Source organism: Citrus clementina, unplaced genomic scaffold (assembly GCF_000493195.1).
Source record: "Citrus clementina cultivar Clemenules unplaced genomic scaffold, Citrus_clementina_v1.0 scaffold_1, whole genome shotgun sequence".
NCBI classification, from domain to species: Eukaryota; Viridiplantae; Streptophyta; class Magnoliopsida; order Sapindales; family Rutaceae; genus Citrus; species Citrus x clementina.
This window is the reverse complement of record NW_006263303.1, coordinates 19529191-19549176: the sequence shown is the minus strand read 5'-3', so window position 1 is coordinate 19549176 and position 19986 is coordinate 19529191. Positions and strand designations below refer to the sequence as shown.

At 33.0% G+C, this 19986-nt stretch overlaps 1 pseudogene; it reads right to left on the bottom strand.

Annotated features, from left to right (window-relative positions):
• Nucleotides 1-1418: 1418 nt before the first annotated feature.
• On the bottom strand, nt 1419-8646 carry LOC18054403 (annotated as a pseudogene).
• Nucleotides 8647-19986: the final 11340 nt, after the last annotated feature.

The following is a 19986-nucleotide window of genomic DNA, read 5'->3' as shown; positions in this document are numbered from 1 at the left end:
TAGTCAAATTAATTGAGTTGTGATTAATACTGCAATAATTTAATTTAATAAAATTTTCTTTTCTTTTTTCTTCCATTCGGTATTCATACTATTTCATATTATAGATTTGAGATTTTGCTGTAATTTGTTGAATTATCTTAAAGTGATGTCTTTAAATAGCTAAGCTCTGGATGTTTTGCAAAAGAGTTGGTTATTGTTAGTAAAATTGATGAATTAGTGCAGCTTCATAGTGTTAAGCTTTTAGGTTTTAGTGTATAATTGGATTAAAAAAGAAAGAGTTATTAATAGAACTGAAAATAAAGACTTCAAGCAATTGATTTGACTATTTTCTTTGAATCCTTAACTCAACTGGAGGATGTTGTTTCTTGTTAGTGAATGTTAAAAGCTTGTGTTGGATTGTGTATATATTGTTTTGAAACTTCATGCAGAGCTTTTGACACTTGACAATTGTTAGCCTGATGTCCCATTTTCTTCTCTCTGGTGTTTGTTTTCTTAGGCAGTAGCATAACTGCTGGATGTACTGTAATCAATCATTTTGAGTTTTGGCATATTTTGATTTGATGTTAGTGAAGAATAGTTGAGTTTAATTGCTGTTTCTTTTATATTTTTTAATCCCATATAAAAAGCTGAAACAAAGCAGGCTTTGGAAATAGCTATTGTTTGAACAGCAAATGATTAAATGACCCGACCTGAACTGAACTGAACCAAAATGTTTCAGTTCAGTTCAGTTCTGGTCCACCCCTTAAGAGTAACAATCTTGTAATCAATCCATTATTCCATTGTTTACTTAAAGATTTTATGTGAAATTTCTAAACAAATTCGTCTTCGCTTCAAGGGTATTAAGTATTAACATTAAGCATTTTATGTATCCAATTTTGAAAAATATAAAATGAGCTGATGATTTTAAAACTACTGAAATAAGCATAGATTTATTAAAACTATTCCTAGCTGCAAGAATATATGATACTGACGGTGAAAAGAGTTTCATTTGCTATAAATCATGTGAAACCAGAATTAAAAACATTAAAAGCATAAATCATTTATTAATAAAGAAAAATTGGAATTTGTTATATTAAAAGGACTTTATCCTAACCTTTGTAAAAGAAAGTTAGTTCATAATTAAATGAATAAAAACAATTAGAGAACTTACATAATTACCCATTGTTAACTACTTCTCTTTAATTTCTCACTCTTAATTCTGTACCTCTTAAATGAACAAGACACCTCTATTTATTGAGGATGGAGGATGAAAAGTACAAAAATATAATAATTGGACTCTAGCTTATAATAACTTGATCATGTTGTAAAATAGTTGTTAATCTTGAGTGATTTCCATGAAATTGTGACAAAGTTGGCTTGATTTGGATGAAGATGAGATGAATAGGTTAAATTTTGTTAAGAATTGGTTGGATGTAATTGACTAACATATTCTCACTGGAGGTTCACAACTAGAGACAGACAGAGTTTAAATTAAAGCACATAAACTGAGGCACAGATAGCTATCGAGCATCCATTTCTGAAAGTGTTAAGCAATTTCCTGAACAAACTCTAGCCTTCCCATTTGCCGGCAAAATTGTATTTTTGAGACCTCTTATACTTGAAAAAGCAGGCTGTCGGGGATGAGGTAAATTAATTGTCTTATTGGTAAGCATTGAGACAACTTCAAACATGGTTGGTCTATCTGCTGCATCCTCTTGAACACATAGAAGGCCCACATTGATGTATCTGTTTAGTATTAGATATGATGCTTCATTTTGCAATGTCGGATCTATCAGCTCCCAAGCTCTATCATCTTTCCACAAATCCCAAGCCTGAAGAAAAACAGAACATTTAAGTCCGTTTTTTGTTAGAAGAAATTAGAGGAGATGAGAGGAACAGAAAGGAGAAAGAAAGAGAGAAAATAAGGGAAAAAGAGAGCCAATCTCAATTTTTTGGTTTGACAAGGAAATCATCTCCTTTTCCCTTTCCTCTTTTCCTATCTTCTCCTTTCTTCATGTTTCTTAAAATCAAACATGCCATTACTGAATGAGTGTTTGAGTCATAATGGTTCGATTGAGATGTAGGGAATTCTTAAATTTTCCATTTCAAGGAATATAATGTATAATATAATGCCATTCATTTAGGATTAATACTAGATTCATCTTAATACATTCAAAGATTTCAAAAAAAAAACAAAATTGTGAAATCTTGTCACTTACATGGCCAAGAAGCGTAAGGGAATTAGTATTGGAGAAGTCTGTATTCCTCTTACTACTTAGTGTTTCCAAAAGCAATACTCCAAAGCTAAACACATCAGATTTGATAGAGAAGAGGCCTTGTTGAGCATATTCAGGCGACATATAACCACTGAAATTCGTTGTTTCATAAAAACTTTAACTATCTTAAAAGGATTTACGAATGCAGAAAAGCAAATGACATTAATAGTCTCAATAGTTGAAATTTACTTACTAAGTTCCAACAATCCTTTTTGTCTTTGATTGCAACTCATCACCACCAAAAATTCTGGCCATACCAAAATCTGATATTTTAGGGTTCATGTCCTTATCTAAAAGAATATTACTTGCCTTGAGATCTCTGTGAATAACTCTCAGTCTGGAATACTGATGAAGATATAAAAGCCCTTGGGCAATTCCTTCAATGATTCTAACACGTGTTCCCCATCCTAATAGATTCTCTTTGGTGGAATCTGTAACAACATCAAACCATTATGGTATAAAAAATCTTGTCCATCTTAAATGATACAGGTTGAAAGATGGTGAAAATATTCATTTTATGAATTATACAAATCACATACCAAAAAGGAAAAAATCCAAGCTTTTGTTAGGCATGTACTCATAGATCAAAATCTTTTCTTCTAGTTCTATACAGCAACCCAAGAGTCTAACAAGGTTCCTGTGTTGGAGCTTTGCTATAAGTTTTATCTCATTTTTAAACTCTTCCTGTCCTTGCCCTGATTGACTAGAGAGCCTCTTAACTGCTACTTCTTGTCCATTGAGTAGTCGCCCCTGCATTTGTAATTTCATCACTGATTCATACAAAAGTTTAAGTTCAATTAATACAGCTGAGATGAAAAGAAATCTACCTTGTAAACAGGACCAAAGCCACCTTCTCCTAGCTTATTCTCTGTAGAGAAGTTAGCCGTAGCTGCAGATACGCTTGCCAAGCTAAACATCGGAAACCAAGAATCCCTAGTCCTACTATTTGCAGCTTTATTTCCCTTGCACAATTCATTTGCTCTTGTCGCAATGCTCATATTTATGTCAAATTGTAACATATCTTGGCTTTTCTTTGTTTCTGTAAAACAACTTACAAAAATATTAGTATATATGATCTATCATATTAAGTTATTTACATATAGGTTCATAAACATAAGAAAACGGTTTCAAGAAGAGTCACCAATTTCTTTGAGTTTTCTCCTCTGACAAATTATGTAGGAAGCAGGTAAAAGTATTGCCGGAAGAACAAGAATTACTAATATCCATAGAAGTTTTTTTCCCCCTACATCCAAAAAAACACGTCATCACAAAAGTCACTGGAAAGAAAGCAAAGTCCAAACCGACGTCCCGTCCCACACCACCCCACCCACCCCCCCGCGCCGCGCGACAACAAACCAACCCCCCACCCCCACCACACCAAACCAAAAAAAAAAAGGGAGAGAGAGGCATGTACATTAGTTTGGATACATTTATTTCATGAAACGAGGAAGCTTAAACGCATTTTGATTCAACAAGGCTCGGCTTTTAAAATGAAGTACTTTAAAAAAGAAGGGAAAAATCTTGCACTATCAATTCTAATGATGAAATAATTGTACCTAGTTCAGAAGCCGGTACTCTTATGTAGATAGACTGTCCGTTGTTGCGGTCATCTGCCTTTCTGATATCAATCAGGTCCCCAAACCACATCAAACAGCCACTGCCTTCCCCTGTTACTTTAGAATTAGCATAAGCTCTACAAGTACAGTTCTTCAAGCACTCCGCCTCGCATTCCTTAACATTCATACTCTCATTTAGTGAAGCCTCTACAAAGTCGGGTAGTTTAACATCATCAAGCATTATAAACCTGTCTCCACTTTTGCAATCTGATGATTGACTTCTAACACATGTTCCAGGCCTTGTTTTGTTATGATGTGATTTGAGCTCGAATCCCTTCAAACACTCACAATGAGGTTTCTTGTCGAAGCTGCAAATACTATTAGCTCCGCAATGCCCATAAAATTGGCAAAAACGATCTGGGAGTGAGAAAAACGCTTCCCACGTCCTATTTCTCTCATTCCATATGAGATGCTGGATCTTACCTGATGGGTTGAGTTTTAACGTCATTATGACGGGACTGTTGTAGGAATCATACCTGTAATAAATCTCATCTTCATTATCCACCACGGTTGGTTTATAAAGATAGCTATAAGAAGGAATAGCTGCAAAGATAGCTCCATTCCATGGTCCAGAACAGAGTAATTTTACAGATCCATTGTATGTACATAATTTAGGTAACACATGAATGTCAAGTCTGTGAGTATAATTTCCGGGGGATGGATCATCATCACTTTTCCACGAAGTTTGATAACGTTCCAAACCAGTCTTTAAGTCCCAGCCCAACTTCATTCCCGCTAACAATGTATCTGATGGGTGGTCAAAGCTCTGCCACAGATAGTCTTCAGAACTATTACTGCTAAAATTATCCCTAACAACAAGGTTTCCAGTATCTAACAGCTGTGCCACTGGATTTTTCACTTCTCTAGACAAGTTTGAAGACCAGATAGTGCCATTTGTTTGGTTGAGAAGAACAAGTTTTCCACCGTTGCTGATGGTCAGTACAGCGTTTGAGTCGAAGATAGGACTGTTTCTGTTTGCAACCCACACAATTGTATCAGGGATCTGCTTGTACCATATTCCCAGATACCTGTACTTCGATTTTCCAGGAGAGAAAAATCCTAGCTCAAACCTCTGGGATGATGAAACTAACTTTTCTCCATCACGAATGAATCTTGAGGGGGTTATGTTATCAGCTGCTATTGACAACTTAATGCTTAAGATAAAGACACAAGAAATAAAATTGTACAACAAATGAAGGTTCTCCATTCAAAAAGATGTCCTGTGGTTGCATATTGGATTCATGAATTTTATGAGATTGGATTCATGGATTTTATGAAAAGGAAAAAAAAAAAAAAGACTTGCAACGTGTAGCATAATTTCTATTTTTTGACCGCGTGGTGTGGAATTTTATTAGTTTGAATTTTTGAAGTATTTGAAAGTTTAAATGATACCTGTCACAATCATTGAATTTTGAAAAAAATAAAAATTTAAGCCGGTCAGTTCCAATCAATGAAACTGTGAGCATGCGTGAATTCATCTCATGGTCACCGATGTATTTGTGAAGTAAATGAACAGAGGCCAAGCAGATTGTTATCGAGCTTCAATCAATGAAACTGTGACAACATTCACTGAACAAGCTTCTGGCTTGCTTGTAGGCTCATTTGAATTTTTCAAATTTCTCACATACGAGAAAGCTGGTTGTTTCGGCGAAGGTAAAACAAGATGCTCATTGGTAAGCATTGAGACTACCTCTGACATGGTTGGCCTATCAGTTGCGTTCTCGTGAACGCAGAGAAGTGCCACATTAACGTATCTTGCCAACATGGGATATGAAGCTTCATTTTCCAATATTGGATCCATCAGGTCTAGAGCTCTGTTGTCTTTCCACAGGTCCCATGCCTGAAAGTACAGTACATGTGAATGTTAAAACGAAGGTCCATAGATGCATATGACTTCTCGACCTCGTGATATATGAAATGTTAACTTTCCCGATCCATTTATCAAAATATTTATGCAAATGAAATAAATGAATGGTTCTCATTGCATCATACTGTTCAAAGAAACAAAAATAAAAATGAAAAATTTTGTGACATACGTGTCCAAGAAGGTTAAGGGAGCCAGTATGGTAGAAGCCAGTGTTCTTTTTGCCACTCAAGATCTCCAGCAGCAATACCCCAAAGCTAAACACATCTGATTTGATTGAGAATAGGCCTTCCAGGGCATACTCAGGTGACATATAACCACTGGAATTCATCATTTCATAAAAAAAAAAAAATCCATTCTTCAGTTGAAAGTTGCAGGAACAACAAGCAAAAGATGTTTGTGAACAAATTTAAAATAGTTTTCAATAATATGTGTACTTACTAAGTTCCCACAATTCGGTTAGTATTTGCTTGTAACTCATCCCCACCAAACATTCTTGCCATTCCAAAATCAGATATTTTGGGTTTCATGTCGGTATCTAAGAGAATATTACTAGCCTTCAAATCTCTATGAATAATTCGTAGTCTAGAATACTGATGAAGATAAAGAAGCCCTTGAGCAATCCCTTCAATGATTTTAACACGTGTTTCCCAATACAATAAACGTTTTTTAGCTCGATCTGTAAGAATGAATAGAGGAAGACCACAAAAATTATACAAATTAGAGCAAGTTCCAGTGATAGTATTTGATGTGGTGAGAAGGATAGTGGACATATTTAATCTTACTGACTGCTAAATCACATACCGAAAAGGAATGAGTCCAAGCTTTTATTAGGCAGGTACTCATAGATCAAAATCTTTTCATCTTGATCTAAACAGCAACCCAAGAGTCTAACAAGGTTCCTGTGTTGCAGCTTAGCTATGAGCATTGTCTCATTTTTCAACTCTTCTAATCCCTGCCCCGACTTCTTTGAAAGCCTTTTCACTGCAACTTCTTGTCCATTTAGTAGTTCCCCCTGCAGTTGAACTTTTTAATGATTTCATGAATGTTTTACGTTGCACGTAACCGATGAAATGCACAAATCTTATCTTTTGAATTTAAATAAACTCTTCAAATTGGATGAGAAATATAAGATTGTTACCTTATAGACAGGTCCAAAGCCACCTTCTCCAAGCTTATTCTCGGCAGAAAAGTTATTTGTAGATGCAGATACACTGGCAAAGCTGAACAATGGCAACCAAGCATCCGTACTCTTACTTTTTCCAGCTCTCCCATCAGACAACTCATTCTTACTTGTCTCAGTGCTACTATTTATGTCAAATAGCAACATATCCTGGCTTGGTTCCCTCTCCTCTGCTTTTATAGGATATGACTTAAAATGAAAATGTACATTTTCATATACTAAATTCACACTGTAATGCATGAGAGAGTGATGGGAAACAAAGGCATACCTCTATATTTGAGTTTTCTCCTCCATCGAAGAAAGATGTAAGATGCAGTAAGAAGCAGAGGAACAACAATTACAGTTATCCACAGCAGTTCTTTATTTCCTAGATCAGAAATATACAAGTCATCAAAAGATCAAGTCACTGAAAAATCTAAGTGCTTGATATATATATATATATATAGAGAGAGAGAGAGAGAGAGAGATTATAACGTTACCTCCTGGTTTTGGAAGCTCTGATGCAGCAAGTTTGATAAATATATTTTCTCCCTCATTTTTTGAAAGTTGCTCAAGATCGTATAGCTTTCCATCCCACGAGGAACACACACCGCTGCTATTATAAGCATACGCAGTGCAAGCACAATTATTCAAGCAAGCCGATTTGCATTCCTCTATACCTGGAAGTTTCAATACTTTATCTGGCGAAGGAAGCTTCACATTATGCATCCTTAAGAACCTGTCTTCACGATCAGCAGAGTTATCCCCACACTGCAAGGCTGTTCTTCTCACACACTCAGACAGATTTTTATCTGAGCCTATAAAAAATCCCTGCAGACACTGACAGGATCCAGTAGCAGTGTTGCAGATGCTGAATGGACCGCAAGCGACACAGCTTGTTCTTGGTTGAGACCAGAAAATAAACCAAGCTTGTCTAGCTCCTAACCATGACATCTGTTCTACTTGTCCAGAAACATCTAAAATACATCTGCTGATAATTGAATCTTTTATAGAGTAGATGAAGTATGTCTCATTTTCATCAGTGTAAAGACTATAATTGAAGATATAGTTTAATGTCATTTCAGGCACCAAACTGAATATATAACCATCCCAAACCCCGCTTGTCCAAACAATTTGAGATCTTTTCATAAGGGAAAATGCATTTGATTTCCCTGGCTCCATTTTCAGCTCAGCATCCCCAACGCTAGGATCGTCTCTACTTTTCCATGATGTCAATGACCAAACTTTCCCAGTCTTTCTGCTATAACCGAGCTTCATTCCAGGCAGAAACGTATGTGAAGGGTAATCAAAGCTCTGCCACAATAAGCCAAGCTTCTCATTTCTTAAAACAAAATTTCCTGAATCTAAGAGAGTGGCAGTTGTGTTCTGGCTGCTTGATACATTTTCACTGACCCTATATGTAATTCTACCATCCTCAATCACAAGATTTCCTTCACTGCTAATAGTAAGTACAGGTGACGAACTAGTTAATGGTTGATCTCGATTGGCAACCCATACTACAGTCCTTTCTGGAATATTCTTGTACCATATTCCTACATAATAATTTCTCGACTGCCCTGGCCGAAAAAAGCCTAACTCAAAGAACTTACCTGAAGATACCAAAGTCTCTGAGCGTGTGATCACTTGTCCGACTGAAAGGCTATCAGTATCACTAACAGCATCAACCACCAGGGAGAACTGCATACTGAAAGCAGAGATAATCAGCAAGCAAATTGAAAAAGAAGCCATTGACAAGTTGTGTAGACACCTCACGGCACGTTTGGCAACCTAAACTAGATGGGTTTTCACTGGTATTTAATCCATGTTTGGAGCTGACAGTAGTCAAAAATATTACTTTCCACAGAGAATTTTCTTTAGACTTTTCAGAATACGAGCAAAGTAGTTGCTTGGAACCCATATTCTAAGAAGGCTCCATTTTCAAGTAAATATTCGTCCGACGTCCCAAATACCCCTTGAGCCGGCCCTGATAATGTTCATAACTCTCTATTTCTAGCAAAAGTAATAAACAAATATTGACCATACAATTTCTTGTCAAGTGTAAGAAACTGATAATTTGCTAGATAAACATTTTTATAATCCATTCATAAACATTTTTAATCCTATAGTTTTACGTGTTAGCATTAACAAGAAGCATTCCTTGTGGGATCCACGACAAGTGTTTTCCATTTCAAATATTTTTAATCCTATAGCTTTTCGAGTTAGCATTAACGAGAAATATTCCTTGTGGGATCCACGACTAGTGCGTTTTCTATTTTAAATCTTTTCGTTTTAGTCAAAATTTGAATTTTCCTTCACCGGTTTTTGATATCCAGATTTCAATTTGATTTTCCATACTTGAAGTTTCATGCATTTTTGTAACACCCCAAAATTCACGCAAGAAAAACTCATGAGAATTTTGGAATTAAGTCTTATAACATTTATCTTATAACTAATTCCAAATAAAGTCAATGTTCATGAACAAAACATATTCTCCAAAATAATAAATAAATCAATAATCCTCCAGAATAAAATCTAACTCTAAACAATAGTCAAAGTAGCTACAATTAATCCATCTAGAAAATGTCAAAGTTTACAACTAACAAATCCTTTCCCCTAGACAGCCCACATCTCTAATATCAATCTGCAAAATGTTACAGACAAGGGGTGAGCCGTTAACTTGGTAAGCAAACTCATGTACAAGATTTGTAATACGAAAAAGTATATAATCATTATTATGAAGTACTATAAATTAAGAAAGCAGTAATCGTTTTATAATCATATGTAACTTATAATCAGTTAAGTCATAACGTAAAAATCATTTTCAATAAATAATCGAGTAAGAAATCTTTTATCAATAAAACTTTTCTTTCATTCAATTTGCTCATATCACATAGTATCACCAAAATCTTCAGTGACTTGGTCAATAGTTCAATATATCACTTGTACTCCCGGTGACCCTGTCAATAGTTCAATTAGGGTACTTTACCCCGCAATAATCGTCAATAGGTGCGCACAATACAGCTAGTTGTTCAATAATATCAATAACGGTAACTACAGACAATGAGCCAAAACATTTAAAACAATTTTTAGCTTTTCAATATCAATTATTCAATAATATTTCGATAAAACACTTATAACACATTAAACTGGCAAAGCTTTACAAATAGTTTAAAGGAAAACATTTTATAGAAAAACAAGTATTTATTTAAAACTAATTTAAGAAAAACATTTTAAAATAGCATCAAATCCATAACTTGCCAATCTATTTGAAGAACATTATTCTATTAATAAATATTTACATATATACTTATAATAAACATTATGCATGAATTCACTTATCTCGATCCAATGCAATCAACAATAACCCTAATCACATGAGCTCACTCTTGACCTTCAAGGCAAAATTCTTATCAATATCTTATTCAATTCTAACCTAGATAGGAAAACCAAAAATCCTTAAACCATGTACTCTTACTTAAGCACATCAGTTCACTAACTATACTAGACCATCATACAGGAGCTGATGTCTATCAAGCTATAAACATGTCGGAAAATCATAAATATCACAAAAAGCTACTGTAAACATGTTGGAATCCAATACAAAATTTAACAATATTAATTAAAGTTAATAATCATCTCTTAAAACTGATTTTCCACCAAAAACATCAAAACTGTCCAGTGACGATACATACAGAGGACTAATGACTCAAAAATTCATAACTTTAGTTATACTTATTCAAAAATAGTGATTCCAGTTTTAAAAATTAGAGGAAATAAAAAGGAATCAGAATCAAAATTTACAAAATATTTACTGATGAAAAACTAGCCTAACCGACCTAAATATCAGCCGTCGCAATTCTGGAATACAGTTTCCAGGATTGCGGCAGCCCAACTCTATGATTGTTAGTGATTTTTATATAAAGCCCAAAATTACGAAATTAAAAATAAAAGAAACTAGACATATATATGTGCAGTGATAAAAATTCCCAGAATTTTCAGAAGTCTTTTGGGTTATGAAATAAATTATAGAACTGTGAATTACTGCTGAAAATCAAAATTTTCCAGCATCAATGTTCCAAATTCAAAAAATCAAAACAATTTATATAAACGAGTTTGTGAACAATTAATATATGGATAGAAAGATAAAGATGTCTAGTTTAATAATCTGTAAAGTTTTATGCATGAAACTCGATTAAAATAGCAGTCATATGAAGTTCAATCTATACTATTCACAATTTCCAGGATATCATAACAGCACTACTTCCACTCAAACACACATAAATTAATACATGATCATACTTTTCACAATTTTATTAATACAACACATGCAGAATCATTCAATCAATCACATAAAAATCACAATCAAAATCAAAAGTTTAAAGGTTTATAAATTCTTTCCTACCTTCAAGACAAAATCCAAACTCAAGAACTCCTTTAATGGAGAATAGGAATACAATCAAAATCTTCCCTTTTTATTATTCAAAAATATGAATTCCCTCTTATGAGGCTGCTGTATTCTTTTCTTTATTAGCCTCTAGGTTTTGAAAAACAAAAAAAACGTAGATGAGGTTTTTATAGACCAAGCTTTTTTAAAACCCTTACCCATTAAGGAAACCTTTTTAAAAATAAGGTATTTAATAAATAAATAAATAAAAATAACGGGTATTACAATTTTTGTCCAGGTACTATGGCAAATGAAAGAGCTAAAGCCTTAATAACAGAAGGGGGAAAAATGGCATAGCCCTCTCTATAGATCTGATCATTTCTTAGAAAATTAGACATTTTGCTCAATCTTGGAGCCCTTTGATAATTCTTTTTTTTAAATAAGAGATCGTTAGATTCTGGATTTTTTGCCAACGTCAACTGGTGCATTTTTTGCATAGGATAATTAAGCAAAAGTGAACACCCTAATTAAGCAATATATACTAAGGTGTCTCAAATAAATATATGCAACCTTTTGTTAATAATCAAGAACCTGCGATTGAACATCTTAATTATGTAATATTAGGCTTAATATGGTATTGAGGTATTGTCACTTAAAAATTATAGTTGCTATTGAAAAACAAAAACTTAAGCTATATATTAAAAAATAATAATAATAGAGTGTGGTAAATATGATTTTTGAATAATAATTTTGACAAAAATAATGAAGATATTATAAATTTATCATCATATAGGGGTGGGTGGATAAAATCAACTTAACTTCCAAATTATAACAGTAAATATTTGCTAAACACTTTAATGTTTTAAGTTACAACTGTTTAACTACAATACCAAACTTAGCGTTAATGACAGACATACGTAAATAATCACAATATATTTGTGTCAGGATGACAACAACAAGTTTGTATCTATAAAACAAACCACAACATGTAAACGGGGGCGGATCCAGCTTATGACCAGTAGGGGCTTAAGCCCCCGTTGGGAAAAATAAATTTTTAAAATTAAAGAAAAATTTACTTGAGTTTTTAATTAGCCAAATTAAATTTATTAAAACAGCCTCGTTAAATCTATAAAAATAGTCCCCATCAACTTACAAGTAATTAGGATGTGTTTGACATATTAGATTAGACAATATTGTATTAATTAATGTAATATGTCCCACCATAATGCTACTTTTGGTGCATTAGGTAAATCCACATCCATGTCTGGTTTGCATTAGATTTATTTATTTTTTGTTTTTTATATTAATAAATTAAAAAAGCAATTATAATGTATTATTGATGAATATAGTAAATGTATCGAAATAATTTCACTGTCAACAAGAGACTACCGTTGTTGCCTCCTACCACTGCTACTGGCCTCTAGTGATCGATGTATTTTGTACTAAAATTTGGTATCATTAGAATCTTTATTTCTAGATCAACATGACGGTACAACTATTATCAGTAAAAGAGGTTCTGTTTTCCATAAATCTATAGTCAAATTCTTAGATAACTTTGACCACAGATCTAGCAAAAGGAAGCTTATTTTCTAGTGATAGTTATATCGTTGCATAGATTTGGTAATAAAGATTCAAATGATATAAAAATTTATTCAAAAGATACCAAAATACGGGGCTAGTGTTAAGGGTTGGTGGCAAAAGTCAATATTTTAATTACATACATACATACATACATACATACATACATACATATATATATATAATTGGTATAAGTAATAATACAATATTAAATTACTTTTAATTCAAAAAATATTAACGTTTACTTACAATAATAATATAAAATATTATTATACATTATATAGTCCATGCTACACTAAGTATAGTACTGCATTACAAATTAGTGCAGTACATCCTAATGCAATACAGTTGTTAGACCAAATTAAGAATGACCCAAAGTCCACAAAAAATATAGGCCCAATACAAATATTTTAGATTAAATAACCTAGGCCCATTCTCTATAAGAATGGACTAGGTGCTTAGAATTTTAAGTAAAAAGCTGAAAGTGAGAGTTTTCGATAAAACACTAAAGACATGATTGTACAAAGAATGACCTAAGTTCATTCTTTACAAATAATGAGTTAAGTCCATTCTTTACAAAGAATGACTTAGGGCTACTCTTTACAAATAATGACCTAACTTCATTTTTTACAAAAAAACAATCTAGACATTTAAAGAATATTTCTATGTAAAATGTCCAAAGGACGAGTCTTCGACAAAGGGCCAAAAGATTGATTTTACAAAGAATGACGTAGGCCTACTCTCTACAAAGAATGATCTAGATCTATTCTCCACAAAGAATGACCTAGGTATATTCCTTAAAAAGAATGACCTAGGTACTTAAAGAATGTTTCTAAGTAAAACGCTTAAGGGTAAATCTTCTAAGGAAATGCTTACCAGCGAAGTTCTATGAAACCGCCCACGGGCGAATCATAATAAAAAGACTTAGGTCTATTCTTGTAAAAACTGACCTAAATCAAATTTTTAGAAAAATCTCTAAGGAGAACAAATGCGAACGAAGTTCTATAAAATCATCTATGGGCGAATTATGATAAAAAGACATAAGTCCTTTCTCTAGTTACTTAGAATTAGTTTTCTAATGAAAGCACATACGGGTGGGCTATGATAGAAAAGACTTAGCTCCATTCTTGTAAAGAATGACTTAAGTCCAACTCATGAAAAAATCTTCTATGAAGAACGCCTATAGACAAATTTCTATGAAACTGTCTATGGGAAAATTATGATAAAAGGACCTAGGTTCTTTTTTAGAAAAAAAATGACCTAGGTCCAATTACTTAGAATTAGTTTTCTAAGGAAAGTGCCCACAAGTAGGCTATGATAGAAAAGACTTAACTTCATTCTTGTAAAGAATGATCAAGATCCAATTCTTAAAAAGATCTTCTGAGGAGAACGCCTACGGACGAAGTTTTACAGAACCACCCATGGGGCGAATTATGGTGAAAGTCTGGAATACTTTAGGTGCTTAGGAAATATTCTAAGTAAAACATTAAAATGCAAATGATTGTCTAAAACGACTAATGGTATGTTTTAAATAAAATGTCCTATAGTTAGTGTAACAACCCAATTCCACTAACAAGTTACTATGGTGGAATTGAAGTGAAATTGCATTTAATCATTTTCATATCTAAAACCTTCAAAATAATATTCAACAACAAATGTTCTAAACCTCCAAAAGAAAATAAATAATCAAATAACATACCCTTAAATAAATATTATCGCAAAGGAATCTAAAATATTCATAGCTTGTTAATGTAACATTATTCCCCAAAAGAAACCAAGCTTTTATTCTTCCTCATAAGACCATAAGCTCAAATCATCTAACTCTATTTACAAAAATGTGGTAACGAGGGGTGAGCCGTCAACTCAGTAAGTAAATTCATTTGCAATACTAAAAAAATTAAAATATAATTGATTGAATTTCTTAAATATACATAATAATAATGGAAATTACCTTTGTAAATTATCATTTATCAAAAAGAAATCACAACATCATAAAGTCATTTAAATTCTTTAAACACAATAATAGCATTTTAAACACATAAAACATATTTAGCTAATGCCACATAGCATCACTTGTATACCCAATGACCTGGGCATATAACATCATTTAGGGCGTTGTACCCTGCGAGAATCATTAATATTAACATCATATATGCACAAAAACCGACTAGCCTTTCATAACGTAACATAACATCATTACGAACAATGAGCCAAATCATTTAAAACCATCCTTGAACTTTTAATCATTTGTAGGCTTCCATAAATTACATTTAAATAATTGATAATGATTTCGAAGCATTTGAACTAAAACAATTAATAAAGATTTTCATTTTTAAGACAATTTATAAAATAAGTTTTTAATAAAACAAGTTTTGTTATAAATAATTTTAAAGAATGATTTTACTTAACAAAATATTGTAACAGACTAAACAAATCAGTTTCATATGGTTTTCTTTAAACATATTGCATACCTTGAATTAAATGTAAATTAATAGTAAAATACATGTACTATGCATGAATTTACTTATCTCGATCCTTAGCAATAAAAAGAATAGTAATCTTAGCCACAAGCTCACTCTCGTCCTAAAACATCAATACACATCCTTATGACTATAACTACTCATTCTGACCTTGATATAAATCCAACATAATCAAGCCTAATCATAAATACTTAACTATCAAAGCTAGTCTAAACCTGACCGTCCTATACAAGCTGATTTCTACCAAGCTAATCATAAGTCAGAAAATTGTAAAATTAAGGAAAATAAACCATAAACATGTGTGGCATTTCACATAAAAATTCAAAAAATGAATAAAAGTCAGAAACATATTGCAAAAAATAATTTTACATGCAAATATCCACAATGTTCAATAGTGATAAAAACAGAGTTATTTAAATTAGAAAATTCGTAAAATATTTAATAAAACTCATAAAAATTAGACCACTTGATTTTACAATAGTAGAAACTTATAAGACAATATATCAAATTTCTAAAATTTTTAAAGATGTAAAACTATTTTAAACGAATTTATATTTAGAGACCAGCAAACCTATCCAGAAACTTTCAGGTTTGTGTTTTGCATTTCATAAATTCATAACTTAATGTTAACTTAATGAAAATTAGTCAAATAAACTTTAAATCCTAGAGGACTCATAATATTATATGAATATAATTTTTATAGGTCATTCTAAACCTTTTAACATCCTAAAATAATTTTGCCATCATCCATTGCAATTCTAGAAAGCAGTCTCCAGAATTGCAGTAGCCCAACATAACGATTTTTAATATTTTTTATACTTAACCAAAAATTATGAAATTAAAAATTTAGTAAGTAGACATAATTAGAATTAAATAAAAATTCAACATAATTTTTAGAGATCATTTGGATAGTCGGAAAAATCGGTGAAATCAGGCATGCTGCTGAAAATGGGAATTTTCCAGTACCACTGTTACAAATTTGAAAATTCACAACAAATTGATTACTTGGAATCTCTTTGTACAAAATACATAATTGAAAACCTTAGGATGTCTAATTTAATTTTATGAAACTTTCGTGCAGAAATCAAATAAAAAATAAATGAAAAATAGTAATCAAATCACATTGCTCATGCCTCATAATGCCTAGTAGCTAGTCGTTCATGATAAAGAGAACAATGCATGCATTCATCATCAAACCCATAAGATCGTATTAGAAAGCATTATTAAAGAAGGATAAATATCTCAAAATTTCTTTCAAACGTGCATAAAAGAAAGTCCTAGAATTATTTACTTTTATATGTTTGTTTAATTAAATAGTGTTAAACCGTAGGGAGATAAGAAGAGTTTAAGTTTTATAAAAACACATGCTTTTGTAAAATAAAATATATATTATACGACAAATATAGATAATCCCTTATAATTTATTTTAAAAAAATAAATATAAAGATTTATTCCTTGTCTCAAATAATGCTAATTAAAATAAATTTACACACAAAAGATAAAAATTAAATAGATAAGCATAATTAAATTCAAACAAACATGGAACGAGTGTTACTTCTCCCCCCCTTAAAAAAAAAAAATCGTCCTCGAAATTTAGTCATTACCTCAATCACCAAAGAGTTAAGGGTACTTCTTCCTTATCTCGAAATTTAGTATGTTACCTTAAGACTTGCTCCTTCTTGTCAACAATCTCCACTGGTTGTTCTTCGTAAGTCATATCCTTTGAGATTTGGATAGGTTAGTAATCCAATATGTGAAAATGATCAACAATGTACTTCCTGAACACTGACACACAAAACACATCGTGAAGCCTTGATAAGCTTAGAGCCAAGGCTACTCAATATGCAACTGTATCAATCCTCTCAAGAATATGAAAAGGCCCAATAAATTATGGGTTGAGTTTACCATTCTTCCCAAATCGAAAAACACCCTTCTAAGGTGAGACTTTCAAGAAGACATGGTCTCCAACTTGAAACTCCAGATCTTGTCTACACCGAGCAGCATAACTTTTCTCTCTGCTTTGAGCTATATGGAGATGCTTTTTGATCAGCTCAATCTTATTTGAAGTAATCTGAACCAACTTTGGCCCCAATAGCTTCCTCTTACTAATCTCATCCCAAAAAATGGACAATCTACACTTCCTTTTGTAAAGAGCTTTTAAAGGGTGCTATGCCAATGCTAGAGTGAAAGCTGTTATTGTAACCAAACTCTACCAAAGGCAAATGGTCTCTCGATCTACCTCCCAAATCCAGTACACAAGCTAGTAACATGTTCTTAATAATTTGGATAGTTCTTTCTAAGTGACCGTCTGTTTGAGGATAAAAGTTGTACTGAAATGTAACTTGGTACCAAAACTTTTATACAAGCTAGCCCAAAAATTTGTAGTGAATCGCGGATCTCTATCTGAAACAATAGACACAGGTACTCCATGCAATCTCACTATCTTTTCAATAAATAGCTTTACCAACTTGCAAAGTTTGTTAGTACTTATGATTGGTAAGAAATGAGTTGACTTAGTCAATCGATTAACGATAACCCAAATATAGTCACAACCCTCTTTAGAGCGAGACAATCCACTCACAAAATCCATGGTGATATGCTCCCCACTTCTATTCTGGAATAGAAAGCGATTGTAGAGCCCCTCTAGGTCTTTGGTGCTCAATCTTCCCCTACTGACACACCAAACATTTTTATACATACCCAGCAACATCATTTTTCATATTCCTCCACAAAAAAATTTGCTTCTCGATACATCTTAATGCTTCCTGGATGTACACTAAAAGTTGAGTCATGAGCCTCTCTTATCATCTCCTTATTTAACTTCTCATCAGTTGGTACACAAAGTTGTTGCCTTAACTATAAAACACCAGCATCAGCTACTCTAAACTCAGATCGACCACTTTTTATTTCCTCGACGATCTTTCTAAGTTCAGGATATTCCTTATGTGCTGATTCTGTCTATCAAGGTCTGTTGAACACTCAAGTGATATAAAACATCCGTCTCACCATATATAACCACTTCAATCCCCAGCTTTCTGAGGTCCTCCAGCGTATGGCCTTGAGTAGTAATCATATGTGCCAACCCACGAGATGACTTCTTACTTAGAGCATGGACCATTCACCTTACTAAAATGGTAATTGATCGAACAATCATAATCTTTCACCAGCTCTAACCATTTTTTTTGCCTTAAATTCTGCTCATTCTGAGTGAACAAATACTTCAAACTCTTGTGGTCTTTATATATCTCACAAGTCTCACTATATAAGTAATGTCTCCAGATCTTCAAGGTAAAAACTACTGCTAGCTCCAGATCATGGGTTGAATAATTTTGCTCATAACTCTTCAATTATCATAAAGTAGAAGAAACCATTTTACCATGTTGCATCAGCACACATCCTAACTCTTTTCTAGAAGTATCACTGTAAATAACATATCCACCACCACAAGATGGAATAGTCAAAATAGATGCAGAGACTAACTCATTCTTCAACTCTTGAAAGCTCTTCTTACATTCTTCATTCCATTCAAACTTTACATTCTTCCTGGTCAACTTAGTCAAAAGAACTACAAGATTGGAGAACTTATTCATGAATCTCCGATAGTATCTAGCTAAGCTCAAGAAACTCTAACCTCAGTAACATTAGTCTGTCTTGGCCATTTCACTATGGCCTCAACCTTAGCTGGATCAATTGATATAACATCCTTGAAAACTATATACCCAAGGAAAACCATACGGTCTAACCAAAATTCACATTTCTTAAACTTTGCATAAAGCTTCTTCTTTCAAAGTGTTTGAAAAGCCACCCTCAAATGCTCCTCATGCTCTTTCATAGTCTTAGAGTACACCAAAATGTCATCAACGAACACGACAACAAATCGATCAAGATATGGTTGAAATACTCTATTCATCAAGTCCATGAAGGCTGCAGGGGCATTTGTTAACCCAAAAGGCATTACCAGAAACTTATAATTGCCATACCAAGTATGAAAAGCAGTTATAGGTACATCATTATTTTTCACCTTAAGCTGATGGTACCCAAATTGTAAATCGATCTTGGATAATACTACTGCGCCCTGCAATTGGTCAAATAGATCATTAATACAAGGGAACATACATCTATTCTTGATGGTAACTAAGTTCAATTACCGGTAATCAATGCACAACCGTATAGACCCATTCTTCTTCTTCACAAACAACACTGAAGCACCCCAAAAAGACACACTAGGTCGAATTAAACCCTTATCAAGAAATTCTTGCAATTGGATCTTTAACTTTTTAATTTTAATTAGTGCCATCCTATATGGTGCTTTGGAAATGGGTGTTGTGCCAGGCAGTAAATCTATTGAGAATTCAATTTTTCGATTAAAAGGAAACCCATGCAAATCTTTTGGAAAAACATCTAAGAACTCTTTGACCATACGAATGTCACTAAGTGAAACTTCACCACTATTATCAACTGCCACAAAAGATAGGAAGGCCTCACATCCTTTAGTCAACATCTTCTGAGCTTTTAGAATATATATTAACACACTACTTCTGTTTCGTTTCCCTTGAAACTGAAACTCAGAATCTCTAAAAATATTAAACAACACTTCCTTAGAGAAATAATCAACATCAGTGTGACATGTCATCAACCAATTCATCC